This window comes from Sinocyclocheilus anshuiensis, unplaced genomic scaffold (genome assembly GCF_001515605.1).
Source record: "Sinocyclocheilus anshuiensis isolate Anshui unplaced genomic scaffold, SAMN03320099.WGS_v1.1 scaffold144, whole genome shotgun sequence".
NCBI lineage: Eukaryota > Metazoa > Chordata > Actinopteri > Cypriniformes > Cyprinidae > Sinocyclocheilus > Sinocyclocheilus anshuiensis.
In genome coordinates, this window is record NW_015555720.1 from 15,195 (window position 1) to 23,365 (window position 8,171).

General features: G+C 39.0%; 1 protein-coding gene across 1 annotated transcript in view; it reads left to right on the forward strand.

Moving 5' to 3' along the window:
• The first annotated feature begins 445 nt into the window (after nt 1-445).
• Nucleotides 446-8,171, forward strand: part of LOC107672380 (calcium-activated chloride channel regulator 1-like) — a 29,479-nt gene continuing 21,753 nt past the window's right edge. The window contains exon 1 of the mRNA XM_016465539.1: nt 446-654. The gene's annotated coding sequence lies outside the window, so the exon portion shown is untranslated. The remainder of the gene's footprint in view (nt 655-8,171) is intronic.

Consider the following 8,171-nt stretch of genomic DNA (forward strand, 5'->3'; position numbering starts at 1 on the left):
TCAGTTGTAGCCTAATTTGTGACTGTTTACTTGTCTTCAGTAAGCTTATTTTTACTTAGGCTAGTATTATTTTTTGTGATATTGAAATTGGTAACAAAAATTATAAAATTTCAGTTCATCAAGAATTTTGATATGGGATAAAAATCCTATTTAAAGCTTATATATATATATATATATATATATATACTGTATATATATCATTATTGTGATGGGGGGCCCTGCAGTAAGTCATAGCTCTGGGGCCCAGTGCGGTCTTAATGCGGCCCTGCTCATGAAGACACTTTATTGGTGTAACCCACAGAAAGTCAATGAATTAATGCACAAACTGGAACTAACTGTTGTTTAAATGGCAATATACTGTAATTACCTATAAAGCTGTGTGGAGAAAAACATAATAATAATAAATTCAGGTGGTTCCTCTAACTTCAACTGTAGTGAAGCTGAAGCCTCCAAAGCCTCCCGTTTTTGAAGAACCACTTGACGCTGGAAACTTTACCAGAACAGACACCGGAGAGAGTTTTGAGGTGACTCTTTCAGGCACAGCTCCACCAAATTTCCCTCCTAACAGAATCACAGATCTGAGTGCTGAGATCCAGGAGGACACGGTGCTTCTCAACTGGACAGCTCCTGGTGAGGACCTTGACCAAGGGACAGGTAACGCATACAATTACTATACCAGTCTTTAAAAGGTTTTTCATTTGTTTAACATCTTTGCTGACAAAATAAAAGTTGTTTTAAAGTTACATCATGAAATAATGTATCTTTAATTGTCTTGCACTGCATATTTTTTTGTTGGTTTCCTTTAAGCTAAATCCTATAAGATCAGGTGGAGCTTTGACCTTAAAATGCTTCGATTCAACTTCAGCAATGGTCATTCAGTCAACACAACTGCGGTCTCACCTCAGAAGGCTGGATCAGTTGAACAGCATTCATTCAATCTCAATATCACAATCCAAAATGGCACCACACTCTTCTTTGCAGTTCAGTCGGAGGACAAACAAAAAGCAAAATCTGAAACCTCCAACATTGCTCAAGCTTCAAAGATCCTCCCTGCTCCAAAACCTCCAGGAATATCAAACCCAGACATTAACTTAGTTCTTGTCATTTCTCTGTGTGTGGTAACTATGGTCATATGTTTTATTGTTGCTGTAGTCATATGTGCAGTGAAACGCAGAAAACGCTCTGCTCAAAGTGATATTGCATTAATAATCGCAAACGAATGTCAAAACAATCTGTATGCCTAATTTGACATAAGGTGTATACATAAGTATGTACATCCAGCAGCGTTAAAACATAATCAATTCCATCAAACAGAATTTCTTATTTTTTTATATTTTTGCAGCATGTGTAATCTTGCACAGATTATTAAGAAGGATTTCTGTTTTTGTCTATCACGTACGATTCTGTGGACTGAATATAGTTTCATAATTATTCAGTTTGGTGTACAATTGTCCACTGTAATACAAAACAAATCATGAACTGTCTGTTCCTCAATGATTGATTCTGCTTTCAAGCACCCCTGGTGGAATACGACCAGTTTCCATTTAGAAAACAGTAACCTTTGCTGCCTCATGCATTATGTCGTTGAATAACATTACATTGTGACCATGTTACCTAGTGTAATATCTTCTCATAGTTACATTTTCTTTCTTTTCTTTTTCCAAATAAGTAAATGACCATTTTATTATGAAATATCTCCTTTTTACAGCACTTTCAAAACACTCCTAATACACTGTAGTAAGAAATTGCGGTCAAGCCAGCAACAGTTTGAAAATCAAGCCAGCCGTGATATATATATATATATATATATATATATATATATAAAGAAAATGCGTGTTCAGAGTGATTTTCATTGATTTGCCCTGACTTTTGAGATACTATTACAAGATTTCATGTTTTGAGATTTTTGTTGTACTTCTACTTTGTTATCCTTTTTAAGTATTGGTGTTTTGGCAGTTGTGTGTTTCTTTGAACAATGGTTTTCTTCTTTAACGGTCACCTTTCAAATTGTTTTATGTAGATGTGTTTACAGCAAGATTATATAAAAAAAAAACAGACAAAATAAAGTGCATACTTTCTCAAAATGCCTTACTTGCTTTTTGTTTTACTGTACTGGAATGAAAGTTAGTCGTAGAAGCATTGTTATATAATGAGATTTAAAGGGGTCATATGATGCGATTTCAAGTTTTCCTTTCTCTTTGGAGTGTTACAAGCTGATTGTGCATAGATAAGATCCCTGCCCCCCTAAAACGGCTCGTTCTAACACGCCCCCACATATCTACCTCACTATGTGGAAATATTAGCATAATGCGGCCCAAATGTGCAGGCAAAGAAAGAAGGCGTGGTTTCAGGAACAGCAGTTAGTGTTGAAGCAGCCATGTCAGGAGAGTTGTTACCATTCAAATGAAATCAGTATCAACAAACTCCTTTTTTCCACTGCAGAAAACACAGAAGCTGCATCTGAAGTTGCATTCGATGTTTTTACACAGACTGTTTGATGAAGCTGAGGTGCCATAAATGCATTTTCAAATAGACAAATAATTAAAAAAGTTTAATGGTTTAAATATTTTTTTAACATACAAATAAGAAATGTTGGCGAAAATGCGACAATACTTTTAAATATGAAACCAAACCACCAGTAGGTGGCAGCAAATGACTATTTTAATGAGTCATTTAGTCATTCATTCAACCGAAACTATGATTCATTCAGTAATGAAACAACGCTGGGAGACACAATTTTGCTGTGACTTTAATTTGAACAATTTTTGTCAGCGAAACTGAGCAAAAAACAGTCAATGTTGTGCCTAAAATGTATGTCACTTACTTTTAACTTCTTGTTTATTGAACTACTATTGTATAAAATCAGTGTCACATTGCAATTGTGTTAATATTTGGGGAAACACCTTGGTCGTGTAATGTTGCACTTATATAATTTATTATAAACATATTTTGTATTTCTTTAACTTTCTGTGAGTTACTTTGTGTGTGCTGTTGCGCTCATTTGTTTTGATTTCTCCACGGGTCTCTTTCTCTCTCACTCAGACAGGCTGCACAAGCCTCATCTGGCACGAGATCAATACATTATCAGTTGCCGTTTACACTGAATGCAATAAAATCTGAATCAAAAGAGTTGCTAAAACTCAGCAGAGAAAATGCTAACTTCAGCCTGATAGCACTGAAAGCGAACGTCCCACCCTCCCTGCAATCGCCGTCCAAAGCCACGCCCCCGAACGCATTTACGCTCACAGACCAGAATACCAGAGACAACATTACTACAATAGGCTACATCAGCGGTACCCAATTTCAGCCCATGTTCCAAAGTGTAGTAAACTTCAATGGATTTCCCCGGCTCAGGGAGGAGAGAGCAATGAACACTGTGTAGGGATCATATGGATCGGCACACAGTTCATGCACGTAGCTCACTTCTATCGAGCTGGTTATCTGAATCGCTGAAATTGGGAACCGCTGGGCTACATGTGTCATTCACCGGTGAGAAAACTTTAAATGTACTACAATACCAGGAAGGAAGATCGGGTTGTTGATGTTTCTCTGACATTCTCGCTCTGTCTGCACAGCGTGCGTGAATGCGCTGATGACGTATCCTGTCTGCGCGAACCGGGTGCGTAGAGGTATGCAGATACATACGTTGACAGGCAGGTAGTAAAGCCAATTAAAACACTCGGACTGAGTGTTTTGATTGGACGAACATTTCTTGGTCCTACGCCTTCCACAGAATATATGAATACAGATAAATACATTTAGACCACTTAACTTAATGATTGCTATCGGGATGTGAAGAGACTTTCAACCAACATAACAAAAAATGTTTCTGAAGACAATCACCTACTGCACCTTTAAGACAAGTGTCGAGGCCTGGTTTCCACACGGTTCACTTTGGCCTTACACGTATTACAAATTGCGAACATTACGTGTCTTCTTCACTCACAGTGAAGAACTGTGCAGACTCGGCAGATTGGTCTCCGGTTCGGAGCGATTAAGCTGAAAATCGGCTAATTCTGGTCCCTGGCCGGTCGATCGGTGCATCTCTACATTTCAGAGGTGCCCAAAATTAAGAAAAGAAACGTTTATGGGTTGAATTTTAAACGACTAAATCAGCAAGTGACAGGACAGGGGCACTTTAGGGGCCAATAAGATTTAAACTGGGACCAGTGCCCCGCCAGTGCTCTAGTTCAGCACGTTTGCATGCACACCAGCAAGCTGATAACTCACAAATGTCAGCTTATTAAAATAACCAGTTTTCCCCATTTACATCCACATCAGTAACCTGACAACGCAAGTAAACTGCGCTTACATGACTTTATTAATAAATCAGGTTATTTCCCTGTAGTGACGTCAAAGCATAATAATTTGCTTATCTGACTGCGAGTATTCCAGATTTAAGCAATAATACCATTCCTATTTTCCGTCCCTGGATTTGAAGTGTCATGAAACCCTAAAACACATTTCTTTTGAGATGCTAACATATATGAACAGGTTGCACATCTGTGAAAACAACAATAGCACTCATTATGTCTATTATTAAGGGGAAAGTGGTTATTTTTTCATTTTTTGGAGCAATTTCGTTCTTCTGGTTCAGAAAGCTAAATTGAACCTACGTCACGAAAAATGAGGTATATGCGTTAATTTGTAGTGGTTATTGGCTGCCGTGGGTGGAGAGTACGCATCTACGTCATCAGTTTTCTGAGTATTTCTCAGTATTACTCATTATAATGAACTCTTATGATCCAATGTGTTATGCATGAGGTCGTATTACAGCGGAGAATTCCAATCTCATGAAAGAGCTTCCGCACTGTCAGTTCATCTCTGTAAACATGACTGTAAAACAAAAAGTAACTATGCCTTTATTCTTTCTGTTTTAAAAATATTTTAATATTTATTTGTCTGTATAATGAGTGTGTTGTAGGTCTGTCTGTGTTGGTTGTTTTCTCCTCTCTTCCCACCCTCTACACTCCCACTTTTCTGCCCATTTCTGGAGTCTTTTTCAGATCTAAAGCCCGAGACACACTGCACAATTTTCGGCTGTCCCAGATGAAAGATTGGCATCGTGAAACAATCACGGTGATTTCTGTGATCATGGCTCCTAATCGGTGGTTCTGTGTTGTACAGTGAGAGAGGTTCAAAGACGGCCATTGCCACGGTCTTGCGACCAAAGATAGCCTACGATGAGCATCACACAGTGTGTTTGCTGTTACGATCCACGTTTACTGACCAACCAATAAAACTGCATCATGAAATCAACGTGACATGGTGCTAAAACATAAAACTGCTTACCTCAAGCTCTTATCCCTTCCTCTTTCGCCGCTTCCACTTTTTTCAGCACACATAAAAACTACAACTGTTAAAGTAGGATTTATCATGCTCCTTTTGTTTACCACTAGCGCATGCTGATGACGTTTTATTCTTCTATAGAAATGTGCGTTGTAGCCTACGAGTCAATAGGTGTCATCATCGTACAGTCTACACACGTCGTAGCCAAGTTTATTAGATCCATGTCGCACAGTGTGACATGCATTGATCTTATAGGATTGCTAAAATCGTAGTGTGTCTTGGGTTTAAGGTGTGAAAGACCAGTGCTGAAACAGGGGGTTTCATGATACTTTAAAACCTCCTGAAATTAAAACTGAGATGTTGAAGCAGCACCTCTGATGGATCACAGTGACTGAATCTAAAACCTTCAGCTGATACACAGATTATTAGCCCATATCCACGCATTTGTAAGTTACTGAACTCGCTATGACAGAAAACAACATGATTTGAATTCTCGATGCAGCATTGAAGGCTGTACATTTGTGTCGACTAAATTCGCCAGCCTTTGTGAACAACTAAAGTGGCACATTCGAGATGGTAAAAAATGGAATGTCCGATGACTGGCTGTAAAAAAGTATTTTAAAGTGAAGTCATCATTTTCAGCACACCTCAGTAGAAAGCATAAATGTGATTTTCAAAAATCTGTCTGTGCAGATATTACTGAGATTTCTGTTGCTGTGCCAAATGTGAATAACGTTACTGAAGGCTTTGATGATGTGGAATTTCAAGATGGTCCAGCCATTCAGCTTGACAAAGACACATTTCTGACAAATTTGGCATTATTTTATTTGAGGATGCAATAAAAAATTATTCTGCCAGCTACAACAATTCAGAATTTAATTGATGAGTTCATGGAGGTGTATACATACAGCATGACACACATCTTGTCCAAAGTTCATGAAGAATTGACAAAGCTAACAATTCCAGACTCTCAAATAAATGAAATAATGAGTGGGTTATCTAAAGAAAATTTACTTAAGATGTATAATGAGGGATATTTTAAGTCAGATCAGACTCGGAAGTCCTTTTTCAAAAAAACATTTCAATTATGTGGAGCCCATGCAAGTGTACCTAGGCTGTGATGCATCTGGGAAAGAGCGCTATTTTCAGTACATACCAGTAAATGAAACTCTGAAGGCATTTCTGAACAATGGATCTGTTAAAGAACAGTATGATAAGGCCAAGGGGCAGACACCACAAAATCCTCATGTACTTCAGGATATAAGGAATGGGAGAAAATTTTAAGAAAATACTCTTTTTAACGAGTATTCATCTGTTGTCTCTTTGATTTTATACCAAGATGCATTCGAGGTGAGTTTCAGATGAGTTTCACATTGCATTCAAGCAGCTGTAAGGATGTAAGGCATTCTTGACTCCACACTTGTAACATAAACTGCTACATACAAAGGAACCACGTACAAAACGTCAGTGGTTGTTGTGGTAGATCACACTGATTGGGCCTCATTCATGAAACACGAGCAGAACGAATTTTTGTGTAAATTGTTCGTAAAGGTTCTGACGTACACTTTCGAATTCATGAAAATGTTCGTATTTTCAACATGTTAGTTGGTAGGAAAGAAATTTACACCTGCTTCCTATCACGTGTAAATGGTGCGTAAAACGTTCTTCTGTGTTTATTTTGGCAAACTGATGACACTGAATTTGATGCACTGCCATTATAATATTTTACAAGTTTGCTTGCTCCATTTTTTTTTTCTTTCTTGTAGCTGAGAGTTGATAAACTGTTTAGCTTTGGGTAAAACACAGCACTTGTCACTGTCACTTTTTACCCAGCCGTCCAATCAATGAAGGAGGGGCGGAACAAATACTACACCGACCAATCATCCTACTTGTACAACAACTGAACAACAATAGAGAAGTTAATATTGCTGGTTACTGCATTTTTATATTCAGTAATATTCTTCAAAATGAGATACTAGTAATACGTTACTGCCGTGGATATTCCACCTCATAGCAACCAAAGCGTCTCTCAGCTAAAAAAACGCTGTGCCACCAAAGCGTTCTCCAGCACCACCAGCTGGCCATTTTAAGAAGAGCGCCTGACAGTTTTTCAGCTGGCTAAAAACGCTTTGGTGGACACACGTTATTAAATATTTATTGTTAGGCATATGGCCTATTAGTCTTTTTTGCAATATACTGGAGCCAAACCTGAGAAAGTAGACCAGAATATTCCACTTCTTTCCTGGACACGCAATTTATGTAGCTGTAATTCATAGCGGGGGTTATGCTAATTGTGAATGAGCGTGCACGAGCGCCCTATTTAAGAATGATTGGAACTCATTAACATACACATGTTTAACTATCAAAGCTGATGTGTACGAAGTGTTTGTGAATTTGGAGGAGAGTTTTTGGGAAGGTCCGTTTTAGGCGCAAATTAGGCCTACTCAGAATTTACTCCTATATTTACGAATGTTTCATGAATGAGGCCCATTATGTGTACACATTTTGGAAAATTGAAATGATTCTGATACACTTATCAAACTCACTCTATTCCCTATTCACAAACTCACTGTCTGCCCTGTCATGGCCATGGAGGCCGTTCACGAACTCACTGTCTGTGCTGTCACGGCCATGGAGGCCGTTCATGAACTCACTGTCTGCCCTTTCACGGCCAAGGAGGCCATTCAAGAACTCTCTGCTTGTTCTGTCACAGTCAAGTGGTCTGTCCATGTCTCTGCTCCGCCATGGCTCCCTGATCTGCCTGCACCGCCATGGCTCTCTGATCTGCCTGCATCGCCATGGCTCTCTGATCTGCCTGCACCGCCATGGCTCCCTGCTCCGCCATGGCTGCCCGATCTGCCTGCTCCGCCATGGCTCCCCGC